The following is a 14,818-nucleotide window of genomic DNA, read 5'->3' as shown; positions in this document are numbered from 1 at the left end:
TTTTTGTGTGTAAAGGCAATACCCTCAAGCTATTCCCTGACCTCTTTCTCAGTTCCAAAATAGTTCTCTTCTCTTCTGGGTGTTTTTTTTTTTCCAGAGTAGATCTTGTTTTTGAACTGAAAAAGTAATATATTGGGTGTCTCAGAACCACACATAATACCAATATTTCTGAACAAACTGTCTTGGACAAACATTTTAGAATGCCTCTGCTGTATTGTTGCCTAAGGTCACATGTCACATTCCACAAAGAGAAAGTTATAGTCTGGAAGAAACTCTAAACATATGTACTTTAATTTGTTATATTGAATTATAAATGAGAAACATAATTAGATAGGATTTGCTGAAAATTGTTTTCTATGGAATAAAATTATAATTCCATTATTGCTCCCCAAATACTTGAGCATCCTCAGTCAAAATTGCTGAATGTCTATCTCCATGTTTAAGAGAAGGCTATGTGGATGCCAGTTTTTCACAGGTTACAAGAAAATTTCCAGAAAATGTGCAAGATGGCTGTCAGAGACTTTAATAATAAAAACAACACAAAGCTTTCTTTTTTTTTTTTTTGACTACTCAAGCAGTCTTTAATGAAAACTGTATGAGACGCCCCTACTCCTGCATCTTCTCAATCGTTTCTTCCTTGTATTTGCCCTTCTCCTTTCCTACTTGCCGAGACTTGGCTTTCCTTTCCAGGATCTTCTTTTGGTCTTTAAAATATTGCCCCCTCCCCCCAGTCCCCTCTCCCTATCCCCACTCCTCTTCTCCTCCCCCCACACCATTCCCCCTCCCTCTCGATACTGAAGAGCAGTCCAAATTCTCTGCCCTGCGGGAAGACGAAGGTCTTCTTTCTATGTCCAGGAAGGTGAGCGTCTAAACAGGCTAAGCACCCACAAAGCCAGTTCATGTATTAGGATCGAAACCTAGTGCCATTGTCCTTGGCTTCTCATCAGCCTTCATTGTCCGCCACGCTCAGAGAGTCCAGTTTCAACCCATGCTTATTCAGTCCCAGACCAGCTGGCATCTGCCTGGAGAGGGGAAGTAGACAAGATTGCAGGGCAAAAACTGGGAACTTGCGGGTGAGGTGGCATGGGGCAAAGGGGAAATGGGATGAGAAACATGAGAAGGGGAGAATGGGAGGAGCTCGGGGGATTGGGATGGTTGGGATATAGGAAGGGTGGATATGGGAGCAGCGAAGTATATATCCTAACTAAGAGAGCCATCCTAGGGTTGGCAAGAGACTTGACTCTAGAGGGGTTAGCAGGTGTCCAGGGAGATGTCCCCAGCTGGTACCTTGGGCAACTAAGGAGAGGGAACCTGAAATGACCCTATCCTATACTGATGAATATCTTGCATATCACCTTAGAACCTTCATCTGGCGATGGATCGAGGTAGAGACAGAGTCTCAGTTTGGAGCAATGGTCTGAGCTCTTAAGGTCCAAATGAGGAGCAGAAGGAGGGAGAACATGAGCAAGGAAACCAGGACCACGAGGGATGCACCCACCCACTGTGACAGTGGAACTGATTTATTGGGAGCCCACAAAGCTTTCTTTTTATTTTCATTCACCAAAGTCTAAGAAACTTATTTTGCTGTAATTCACCTAGAAAATTAATGATAGTTGGTGTTTTATATGCTTTCATTTTAAATAATAGAGATTTATAAATAAGTTTTATTGAAAATATTTTTAGATACGATGTACATGGGAGAAGGGTAAAATCCATATAGTTGGTGACAGCAAATCATTCAGAAACAGAATATATTGTACAAAACTATGCTTTTGGCTTCATATCCCATGGTTGATAATTATATTTATTCCATAAGAAAGCAGTAGTTAATATGTAAGTAGAAAAGCATGTGATGACACATTAAATACAATGTTTTCTGAGAAGATAGAACAGTTTCTCATTCATGCTTAAACACCTCCCTGTGTTGGCATTGTGTATTCATTCAAAGATAATGAAGTCACTCTCCTTTGCATAATATTGTAATTTTTCTTTCCAGTATTTCTCATATTTTCTCTTTTTTGTTTCCTTATTATTGCTACAAGTTCTCAATAATACATGAGGTACTTCAAACAAATCATTTTGACAAGCAGTGAGATTGTGAGCTTGAGAACCAATATTATATTATTAGTGAAGCAACAATCTTCCAATTAATAAACCACCTTCTAAACAGTAGCCAGATGTTTAGATATAACTCACCCATAAATTAAAACTTATTAATCTACCTTCATGCTTAATTTGTGAAAAGTGTTTAAATGTGAAATTTAAATATAATATATAATATAGTTATATGTGGATACAACATATAACTAAAACAAGGAATTTTGTAATTGTTTTATTTTTCCACAATACATACATATATCATATATATAACAATACATATGTAAATATATCAAAAGTCCTTTTGCAATGCCATTCCCACTGATTTTTCATCTCCCCTCTCCACTTACGCTGAATACCTTCTTTCCCAGTTTATTTCCTTCTTGAATGACTTTGCATTGTGGCCCACTGTATTTAATTAGGGTTGCCAGCATCAATATTAAATTATTTAAATGAGTGACTAGAGTGTATCAGTGACTATATCAATGAAGAACATAGTATCCGTGCCCTTAAAAATTAAGTAGTTATTGTCCCTCAAATAAGGGAGACTCCTTAGGAATCTTGTTCCAATCTGTGATGGAATGTTGATGGGCCCAGCAAATCTTATGCAGATTGTTAATACTGCTGTGAATTCATGATTGCAACAGCCATGTCATATCTTGAAAGCATCATTTTCACAAGCACTCCTTCTCATCCTCCAGATCATATTTTTCTACTGCCTCTTCTACTGTGTTCCTTGAATCCTGACAGAGAAAGGGGGGAAGGAGGCAGGGAGGGAGGGAAGGAAGGAGAGAAAGAGAGAGAAAGAGAGAGAGGGAGAGAGAAAGAGAGAAACCCATATAGAACTGAGCACTAAACAGTAACTTCATTCTTGGCATATTGACCAACTCAAATTTGTATTAACCACCACTGTCTTCAAATAGAAACTTTTCAGTCTAAGGCTAAGGGATTTACTAATTTGTGGGAATAAACAAATATATTTAGAAGACAGTTTCACATCATGTCCATTTAACGTAGTGACATTAGAAGACTCCCCCTTAGGATAAATGTCCTCCTTAGTCATGAAATTTTGACCAAGTTTACAATATGGCACCGTGTCCTTAAAATCCAATCAGAACATCATAAGTTACCTCTGAACAGTCAGGTTACTATGGTACCAGTGAGTACATCTTACCTGGTTGGTTGATATTGTAGATCATAGCTGGGTGAAACCATTGATAATTTTTTCCTGCAACATCCAACGTATCACTTTCTGACATTGTAAAACTAGGCAGCAGAGGGAAGCTACCAGCCCAGTTCCAGTCTTATTTATCTACACCCCAAGGGAATGGTGTTTACAGCCATCAGGTCTCATTGTCTACTTTTATTGGGCAATAAAAATCAGTAAAACCAGCCTATATTATTTTGGGGGATACCGTGGCCTCAGGAGACATAGCTTACAAGAAGGTATCCTTGGCACTAAGATTTTCATTTAATAATCCATGATCCACAAATACAGGGACCTCCTTTCAAACTCTTTTTTAAAACTAGTTTACAAAACAATAGGTTCCCATATGACTTTTTAATAGTTTGGGGATTTGGGAGTGGTTTTTTTGGTAATATTTTTTGTGGGTGTTGCTAAACCCTCCCCAATCCTCTCTTTTCCCACATTCTTCTTCATTACCACTTAAATCTTTTGACCCCCATTATTTCCCCATATTTTTTTCATATCTTGTATGTTCCATTATCCCATTCCCCTCCCTTAAGGGCCTTTCTGCTCCACATAATGGTCACTTTCTATCTTCTTGGCCTCTAAGGATAGTCCAGCAATCTAAATGTTCAAAACCAGAAAACACATATGAGAGAAAACATGCAGCATTCATCATATATGGCCCTGGACTGCTTCATTTAGTACATTATTTTTCAGTTCAATCTATTAAGCTGAAAAGTTAATTACTTGATTTTTATATTTGGATGAATACAAACCTCGTGTGTGTGTGTGTGTGTGTGTGTGTGTGTGTACACTACATTTTTATTATCCAGTCATTAGATGATAGAATTTTGGCTTTTCTGAAAGATAGGCAATTATATTTACAGAGACATAGGTTTGTAGTTATATCTTTCTCCCGGAAGATATTAGTCAAATGATTTTAACCTTTTAGACATTTTCTCAATTTATCAGGAAGTATAGTGTAATATAAGAATAGGGTATAGAAGCAATAGCTTCTAAAGACATACATCCTAAAGACATACTCTGTGAAATAAAAATTATACAAAACTGTTCCATATGAACTTAATAGTTTGTTGTTCTTATTTTCTTTTAATAACGTCATGGCTAAGACAAATATATATTTGTGGTCGAATATCAAAGTTTCAATTGAAAAGGATAATAATCTTAGCATTCATAGAATACAGTGCTTGTTTTATTTTATAGACGATGCCTATGCTGCTTTTATAACAAATTGGTAAGCTAAAAGAATAACCTTATGTAAATGTAGAATGTAATTACCATTTTCACAATTCTGGTACATGTTGGAAATGTCATTTCAATCAGGGCTAATCATAATATGACAGGAATAACTGTGATACCATAAGTGATAATGTTATGCTGCTCACTTTTTCTAAATTTGGTGGCAAAATATGCAAAGATAAAACTTTCAAAGAGCCAGTAAAACATGTTCAAGAATTTTCCCACTTTAAAAAATATTTTCAGGGAAATACTCATCATTACAGAGCAACAACTATTTTGATACTTGAGTTATTTTTAAACAAATCCTTTTTAGCATTTTGTCATCTTCCATGGTCAGTGATAAAAAATAGCATCCGCCTTTAAGGAGTAAAAAGTTTATTTTTATGTAGTTTTCTCTATGCGTATGTGCATTTCATATGCCATCTATATCTGTATGTATATGTATTCATCTACTAATGTTAACTACATATACTCCCCATATACTCATAGATAGGTGGATGGATGGATGGAGCGATGGATAGATGATAGATAGATAGATAGATAGATAGATAGATAGATAGATAGATAGATATAAAGAAACAGATAGATAGATAGATAGATAGATAGATAGATAGGCAGATCTACAAAAAGCATGCACATATATATATATATATATATATAAAATGGTTTATAAGTGTGAATTTCTGCATATAAATCTGAATATAAATTTTTAAAGTTCTCATTAATCTTGCTACATATATTTCTTATTGGTAATAAAATAAACAAGTTAAAAACAGTAAGAAGGTCAAAGAAAAATGAATACTATTCATTGCAATATTCATTTGTTATTAATGTGTTTTGATGGTATATTTTTCATTTGAATCATGATACCACAATTTAATTGCATAACTTCTTTGATTTGTGAATATAAACTAAAATTTCATATAGTTTTAAATAAACTTAAAAATACCCTTAGATGCCAGTCTACCATAGCCAGAATTGCTAACATCAAAAAAATGACAACAAATGAACAAACCATTGTTTGTGGGAGTGCACACTAGTTTAGTCATAATGGAAATCAGTGTGAAAGTTTCTCAAAGAGAAAAATAATAGTCTTATAATATGTTCCAGCTATAGCACTATTGAGTATATACCCAAAGGAGTCCATATATTACTACAGAGATTATTTGTCCAGCCAATTTTTGTGGGTTTATTTCCAATAACCAGGAAATTGAAACAGCCCATATATCTATCAACTAATGAATAGATAAAGAAAATGTGATGCACTTACTAAACAGAATAGTATTTAACTATTAAGAAAAAAAATTCTCAGGTAAGTTGTTGCAGCTAAAATAATCATTCTGTGTAAGATAACTCAGAAACAGAAAGGCAAATTTCACTTGTTTTCTCTAGCTTTGACTTTTTAGGTATGTATATCTAAGTTGGACACATAGAAGTCAGGAAAGCAGCAAGGCTCAATGTGGGGAATTAAGAAAAATGAGAGAGAACACAGATAGTATGAAGGGAAAGGGGAATAATGGAAAAGAAGAGTTCTTCGAGTTGAAAATGTTGAGGTGGAGTAGAGGAGGGAGTAAGGAAGGATGCTGAACACTAAAGACTTTTGAAACTGCGAAATGGAAATTGGCTACTCCAGAAAATTGCCCAAATATATACAAACAAATATATATTTAAAAAAGAAGACTTCTGGCAGAGGTACCCTGTAATGGAGGTAGGGGAAGTCCTCTTCCTAGACAGCTGATATTGGCAAATAAAAGGCCCAATGTCAGGTATGGTTTATCTCCTCTTGAGTTCAGTGGAACCCCCTAGACACCCAAACATTACATTGAACTTAGTCTTTCATTATTCCTTTAACTCTTTAAAACCACTTCAAAATTCATTCCTTTCACATCAAGTTATTTGGAACCTTAAAAATATTACTTTAAACTAATATTTGAGAAATGTCATCATACCAAAGAACAATATTGTTACTTTAGCAGATTGTGTAGGTTTAAGGTTTAGTTAGAAAAATATATCCAAGTCCTAATTTTATAAGATAAAATACCTATTTAATTTCTTTTATATTAAGCTTAATGGTAATGATGATAATAATTACTCAACATAAATTGGATCACAACAATTTCCCCCTTGAATGATGTTGAGGTCCTAATCATGGTGAAACACACGGTTAACCTGTACATAAAGAATAGCACACTCATTCTTGTTGTTCTGTTTTGGAAGATACTTCAGTTAAGATTTTTTTCTTTTTTTTTTATTCTTTTTTAATTAAAATTTCCAACTGCTCCCCGTTTCCCATTTCCCTCCCCCTCCTCCCACACATTGCCCCCTCCCCCCACTCCCCTCCCCCATCCCCACTCCTCTTCTCCTTCCCCCAGTCCATTCCCCCTCCCTCTCGATACTGAAGAGCAGTCCAAATTCCCTGCCCTACAGGAAGACCAAGGTCCTCCCACTTCCATCCAGGCCCAGGAAGGTGAGCATCCAAACAGGCTAAGCTCCCACAAAGCCAGTTCATGTATTAGGATCGAAACCCAGTGCCATTGTCCTTGGCTTCTCATCAGCCTTCATTGTCCGCCATGTTCAGAGAGTCCAGTTTCAACCCATGCTTATTCAGTCCCAGTCCAGCTGGCCTTGGAGAGCTCCCAATAGATCAGTTCCACTGTCACAGTGGGTGGGTGCACGCCTCGTGGTCCTGATTTCCTTGCTCATGTTCTCCCTCCTTCTGCTCCTCATTTGGACCTTAAGAGCTCAGACCGTTGCTCCAAATTGGGTCTCTGTCTCTCTCTCGATCTATCGCCAGATGAAAGTTCCTGTGCCATTCTCCTTGGCCTCTCGTCAGCTCTCATTGTCCGCCACATTCAGAGAGTCTGGTTTTATCCCATGTTTTTTCAGTAGCAGTCCAGCTGGCCTTGGTGAGCTCCCTATAGATCGGCCCCACTGTCTCAGTGGTTGGGGGCACCCCTCATGGTCCTGACTTCCTTGTTCATGTTCTCTCTCCTTCTGCTCCTCATTATAATCTTGGGAGCTCAGTCCGGTGCTCCAGTGTGGGTCTCTGGCTCTATCTCCATCCATTGCTAGATGAAGGTTCTATGGCGATATGCAAGATATTCATCAGTATGATTATAGGATAGGTTCATTTCAGGTTCCCTATCCTCAGGTGCCCCAATGAACTAACTGGGGACATTGCGCTGGGCATCTGGTAGCCATTCCAAGTTCAAGTCTCTTGCCAACCCTTAGGTGGCTCCCTTACCTAAGGTATGAGTTTCCCTGCTCCCCTATCCAGCCTTCCTTTATCCCCAATCACCCCGATTCCCCCAGTTCCCCTCATCTTCTCCTTCACACTTTTCTCTCCCCATCACCCCTCATCCCCATCCCACCCCACCCCCAAGATTCCAATTTTTTGCCCATCAGTCATGTCTATTTCCCATAGCTGGGAGGATATCTATATGTTTTTCCTTGGGTTTACCCTCTTGTTTAGCTTCTTTAGGATCACAAATTATAGACTCAGTGGCCCCTATCCATGGCTAGAAACCAATTATGAGTGAGTACATCCCATGTTCTTCTTTTTGGGTCTGGGTTACCTCACTCAGGATTGCATTTTCTATTTCCATCCATTTGCATGCAAAATTCGAGAAGTCATTGTTTTTTACCGCAGAGTAGTACTCTAATGTGTATATATTCCACACTTTCTTCATCCATTCTTCCATTGAAGGGCATCTAGGTTGCTTCCAGGTTCTGGCTATTACAAATAATGCTGCTATGAACATAGTTGGACAAATGCTTTTGTCATATGATAGGGCATCTCTTGGGTATATTCCCAAGAGTGGTATTGCTGGGTCCAGGGGTAGGTTGATCCCAATTTTTCTGAGAAACCGCCACACTGATTTCCAAAGTGGTTGCACAAGTTTACAGTCCCACCAGCAATGGATGAGGGTACCCCTTTCTCCACAACCTCTCCAGCAAAGGCTATCCTTGGTGTTTTTGATTTTAGCCATTCTGACAGGTGTAAGATGATATCTCAAAGTTGTTTTGATTTGCATTTCTCTGATCGCTAAGGAGGTTGAGCATGACCTTAAGTATCTTTTGGCCATTTTAACTTCTTCTGTTGAGAATTCTCTGTTCAGTTCAGTGCCCCATTTTTTAATTGGGTTAATTATCCTTTTAAAGTCTAGTTTCTTGAGTTCTTTATATATTTTGGAGATCAGACCTTTGTCTGTTGCGGGGTTGGTGAAGATCTTCTCCCAGTCAGTAGGCTGACTTTTTGTCTTAAGGACAGTGTCCTTTGCTTTACAGAAGCTTCTCAGTTTCAGGAGGTCTCATTTATTCAATGTTGCCCTTAATGTCTGTGCTGCTGGGGTTATACATAGGAAGCGATCTCCTGTGCCCATATGTTGTAGGGTACTTCCCATTTTCTCTTCTATCAGGTTGAGTGTGTTCAGATTGATATTGAGGTCTTTGATCCATTTGGACTTGAGTTTTGTGCATGGTGATAGATATGGGTCTATTTTCATTCTTCTACAGGTTGACATCCAATTGTGCCAGCACCATTTGTTGAAGATGCTTTCTTTCTTCCATTGTATACTTTTAGCTCCTTTATCGAAAATCAGTTGTTCATAGGTTTGTGGGTTAAAATCCGTGTCTTCCATACGATTCCATTGGTCGACTTCTCTGTTTTTATGCCAGTACCACGCTGTTTTTATTACTGTAGCTCTGTAATAGAGTTTGAAGTCAGGGATGGTAATGCCTCCAGAAGTTCCTTTATTGTATAAGATTGTTTTGGCTATCCTGGGTTTTTTGTTTCTCCATATAAAGTTGATTATTGTCCTTTCAAGATCTGTGAAGAATTTTGATGGGATTTTAATGGGGATTGCATTGAATCTATAAATTGCCCTTGGTAGAATTGCCATTTTTACTATGTTGATTCTCCCAATCCAAGAGCAAGGGAGATCCTTCCATTTTCTGGTATCCTCTTCAATTTCTTTCTTCAATGCCTTAAAGTTTTTGTCAAATAGATCTTTCACTTCCTTGGTTAGTGTTACCCCAAGATATTTTATGCTGTTTGTGGCTATCGTGAAAGGTGATGATTCTCTTATTTCTCTCTCTGCTTCCATATCCTTTGTGTATAAGAGGGCGACTGATTTTTTGGAGTTGATCTTGTATCCTGCCACATTACTAAAGGCGTTTATCAGCTGTAGGAGTTCTTTGGAGGAGTTTTTGGGGTCGCTCATGTACACTATCATATCATCTGCAAATAATGCAAGTTTAACTTCTTCCTTTCCAATTTGAATCCCCTTTATCCCCTTATGTTGTCTTATTGCTATTGCTAAAACTTCGAGAACTATATTGAAGAGGTATTGAGAGAGTGGACAGCCTTGGCGTGTTCCTGATTTTAGTGGGATGGCTTTAAGTTTCTCTCCATTTAATTTGATATTAGCTGTCGGCTTGCTGTATATAGCTTTAATTATATTTAGGTATGACCCTTGTATCCCTAATCTCTCCAAGACTTTTATCATAAAGGGATGTTGAATTTTGTCAAATGCTTTTTCAGCATCTAATGAAACGATCATATGGTTTTTTTCTTTCAGTTTATTTATATGATGGATCACATTGATAGATTTGCGTATGTTAAACCAGCCCTGCATCTCTGGTATGAAGCCTACTTGATCATAATGGATAATTTTTCTAATGTGTTCTTGGATTCGGTTTGCCAGAATTTTGTTGAGGATTTTTGCGTCGATGTTCATGAGTGAGATTGGCCTGTAATTCTCTTTCTTGGTTGGGTCTTTGTGTGGTTTTGGTATCAGAGTTACTGTAGCTTCATAAAAGGAATTTGGCAATGACTCTTCTGTTTCTATATTGTGAAATACATTAAGGAGAATAGGTATTAGGTCTTCTTGGAAGTTCTGGTAGAATTCCGCATTGAAACCATCTGGTCCTGGACTTTTTTTGGAAGGGAGGTTTTTGATAACAGCTTCTAATTCTTCACGACTAACAGGTCTATTTAGGTTGTTCACCTGGTCCTGGTTTAACTTTGGTATATGGTATTTATCTAAAAAAGCGTCCATTTCTTTTACATTTTCCAGTTTTGTGGCATACAGGCTTTTGTAGTAAGATCTAATGATTCTCTGAATTTCCTCTGTGTCTGTGGTTATGTCCCCCTTTTCATTTCTGATCTTATTAATTTGCAAATTCTCTCTCTGCCATTTGATTAGTTTGGATAGGGGTTTATCAATCTTGTTGATTTTCTCCAGGAACCAGCTTTTTGATTCATCGATTCTTTCAATTGTTTTCTGTGTTTCTATTTTGTTGATTTCAGCCCTCAGTTTGATTATTTCCAGTCTTCTACCCCTTCTAGGTGAGTCTGCTTCTTTTTTTTTCTAGAGCTTTCAGGTGGGCTGTTAAGTCTCCAATGTGTGCTTTCTCTGTTTTCTTTAAGTGGGCAGTTAGTGCTATGAACTTTCCTCTCAGGACTGCTTTCATAGTGTCCCATAGGTTTGAGTATGTTGTTTCTTTATTTTCATTGTCTTCAAGGAAGAGTTTAATTTCTTTCTTTATTTCTTCCTTAATCCAGGTATGGTTCAGTAGTTGACTGTTCAGTTTCCATGAGTTTGTAGGCTTTCTGGGGGTAGCATTGTTGCTGAATTCTAGCTTTAATCCATGGTGATCTGATAAGATACAGGTGGTTATTAATATTTTTTTGTAACTGTGGATGTTTGCTTTGTTACCGAGTATGTGGTCGATTTTTGAGAAGGTTCCATGAGCTGCAGAGAAGAAGGTATATTCTTTCCTATTTGGGTGGAATATTCTATAGATGTCTGTTAAGTCCATTTGATTCATTACCTCCATTAATTCTCTTATTTCTCTGTTAGGTTTCTGTCTAATTGACCTGTCCATTGGTGAGAGAGGAGTATTAAAGTCTCCTACTATTAATGTGTGCGGTTTGATGGCTGCCTTGAGTTTTAACAATGTTTCTTTTACGTACGTGGGTGCTTTTATATTAGGGGCATAGATATTCAGGATTGAGACTTCATCCTGATGAATTGTTCCTGTTATGAGTAGAAAATGTCCCTTTCCATCTCTCCTGATTGATTTAAGTTTGAAGTCAACTTTGTTAGAAATTAGTATGGCCACCCCTGTTTGTTTCTTAGGTCCATTTACTTGATAAGCCTTATCCCAACCCTTTACTCTGAGTAGGTGCCTGTCTTTGTGGTTGAGGTGTGTTTCTTGTAAACAGCAGAATGTTGGATCCTGTTTTCGTATCCAATCTGTTAGTCTGTGCCTTTTTATAGGAGAGTTGAGTCCATTGACATTAAGTGATATTAATGACCAGTGGTTGTTAACTCCGGTCATTTTTTAAGTTGTAAATTTTGTGTGTTCCCCTTCTTTGTGTTGCGCTGGTGAAGGGTCTCTAGTTGTCTGAGATATTGTGGTCATTGTTGGACTCCTTGGTTAGTGATTTTCCTTCTATTACTTTCTGTAAGGCTGGATTTGTGGCTACGTATTGTTTAAATTTGTTTTTATCCTGGAAAATTTTGTTTTCTCCATTTATAGTGAACGAAAGCTTGGCTGGGTATAGTAGTCTGGGCTTGCATCCATGGTCTCTTAGTTTCTGCAGTACATCTATCCAGGACCTTCTGGCTTTCATGGTTTCCATAGAGAAGTCAGGTGTAAGTCTGATAGGTTTACCTTTATAAGTAACTTGGCCTTTTTCCTTTGCTGCTCTTAGTATTCTTTCTTTATTCTGTATGCTTTGTGTTTTGATTATTATATGGCGAGAGGATGTTTTTTTTTGATCCAGCCTATTCGGTGTTCTGTATGCTTCTTGAACCTTCATAGGTATATCTTTCTTTAGGTTGGGAAAGTTTTCTTCTATAATTTTATTAAATATATTTTCTGGACCGTTGAGCTGCGCTTCTTCTCCTTCTTCTAGTCCTATTATTCTTAGGTTTGGTCTTTTTATTGTGTCCCATATTTCCTGAATGTTTTGTGATGAGAATTTGTTGGCCTTGCTGTTTTCTTTGATCAGCGTGTTTATTTTCTCTATGGTATCTTCAGAATCTGAGATTCTTTCTTCTATCTCTTGTATTCTGTTGGTTATGCTTGCTTCTGTAGTCTCTATTCGTTTACCTAGATTTTCCCTGTCCAGCTGACCTTCTGTTTGTGTTTTCTTCTTTGCCTCCATTTCAGTTTTTAAGTCTTGAACTGTTTCCATTATCTGTTTGATTGTTTTTCCTTGGTTTCCTAGGGTATCATTCACTGATTTACTCAATTCTTCAAACTTTCTGTTATACTTCTCATCCATTTCTATAAGGGCATTTTTTACATGTTGTTTAAGGGCGTCAATCACTTTCATAAAGTCAATTTTATCTACTTCTTCATGATTAAGGTGTTCTTGTCCTCCTGTTGGGAGGTCGCTGGGTTCTGGTGGTTTCATATAGTTTTTCAGATTGTTAGGTGAATTCTTGCATTGGCGCCTGCCCATCTCTTTCTCCGAATGCTCCCCTATGGATCTTCTTTTACCGGATCAGGTCTCCTTGCCTACTGATGTACCTTCCCAGTGACGGCTCTTTGCAGTGATAGCTCTCCTGGTGCTCCAGTGATGTCTCTCCTTGCTTGTTGCAGGCAGGCCAGTGAAACAAAGGAAGTCTCGTCTGCCTACTTGCCCTGAGGATTTGCCCCCAGCGCCAGACAGACTGAGCTGGATGGTGTTATGTGCCCAAAGAGGAAAGGGGGCAGAAGGAAGAAGAGTTCGGGATGCAAGCTGGGTGGGACAAGTAGAAAGAGGCAGTATGCGGGGTGTAGAGCCCCTGCAGGGAGCCCAGGGAGTATAGGGAGGGGGATGAGGAATTTCAGAGTTCCCTGTCCAGGGCTGCTTCCGCCGCAGCTGGTCACAAACTCACCCCACTGCTGTCTCTCCTGGTGCCGAGATCAGATCTCCGTGCAGGTTGGGTAGTTTGTAAACAAACCGCCTACCTTGGTTGGTGCAGGCAGGCCAGTGAAACAAAGGAGGTCTCGCCTGCCTACTTGCCCTGAGGATTTGCCCCCAGCGCCAGACAAACTGAGCTGGATGGTGTTACGTGCCCAAAGAGGAAAGGGGACAGAAGGAAGAAGGGTTCTGGATGCAAGCTGGGTGGGACAAGAAGAGAGAGGCAATATGGGGGGTAGAGCCCCTGCAGGGAGCCCGGGGAGTATAGGGTGGGGGATGAGGAACTTCAGAGTTCCCTGTCCAGGGCTGCTTCCGCCGCCGCTGGTCACAAACTCACCCCACTGCTGTCTCTCCTGGTGCCGAGATCAGATCTCCTTGCAGGTTGGGTAGTTCGTAAACAAACCGCCTACCTTGGTTGGTGCAGGCAGGCCAGTGAAACAAAGGAGGTCTCGCCTGCCTACTTGCCCTGAGGATTTGCCCCCAGTGCCAGACAGACTGAGCTGGATGGTGTTATGTGCCCAAAGAGGAAAGGGGACAGAAGCAAGAAGGGTTCTGGATGCAAGCTGGGTGGGACAAGAAGAGAGAGGCAGTATGGGGGGTAGGGCCCCTGCAGGGAGCCCGGGGAGTATAGGGTGGGGGATGAGGAACTTCAGAGTTCCCTGTCCAGGGCTGCTCCCGCCTCCGCTGGTCACAAACTCCCAGTTAAGATTTTTTAATTGTGGTTTCTCTTTTTTCCCACTGTTCTTAGACAAATTTCATATACTTCATTTTTATCATATTCATTCCCTTCTTCCACTCTTCCCAGATCCAGCTCCAATCCCTGCACACCCATCCTTATGTCATTCTTTTTAAAAAACTCATTCAATACAGTTTATCTTGCCCATATATTCTTGAGTATATGGCCATCCTTTGGAGCATGATCAACCTCCTGGAAGTCACACCTTGAAGAAAATCAAGTCTCCCCTTCTCAGTAGTTTTCTATTGCTAATAGTTTCTTAACTACAAGAGGGACTTTATGTCAACTTCCAGTCAGAATTAGAGAATTTTGTCTGCCTTGAGCCTCTGGAGGTCTTGTTCATGCTTTTTCAGCAACTGTGAATTTAGATGGGTAACTTCCCTGTTAAGTCCAGAAAATACTGTTCTCTGGTAGTTGTCTATCGCCTATGGCTCTTAGAACATTTCTAGTATCTTTTCTGCTATGATCCCTGGCCCTTGAGTATGACAGAATTGTCCCATTTATTGGCCAGGCATTCCAAAGCCAATTGTTCTCTATGCTTTAATTAGTTGTGAGCATCTGTATTAATTACTGTCTACTGAAAAAAGTTTATCTTCTTGATGAGGGGTTGACTGAT

The 14,818-nt window shown here is 39.0% G+C and overlaps 1 protein-coding gene across 1 annotated transcript in view; it reads left to right on the top strand.

The window, feature by feature from the left end:
• Positions 1-14,818, top strand: part of Il1rapl1 (interleukin 1 receptor accessory protein like 1) — a 653,936-nt gene that overhangs the window by 29,613 nt on the left and 609,505 nt on the right. The gene's annotated exons all lie outside the window — the stretch shown is intronic.

Source organism: Chionomys nivalis, chromosome X (genome assembly GCF_950005125.1).
Source record: "Chionomys nivalis chromosome X, mChiNiv1.1, whole genome shotgun sequence".
Classification (NCBI taxonomy): domain Eukaryota; kingdom Metazoa; phylum Chordata; class Mammalia; order Rodentia; family Cricetidae; genus Chionomys; species Chionomys nivalis.
This window is presented reverse-complemented; position numbering and strand designations above follow the sequence as displayed.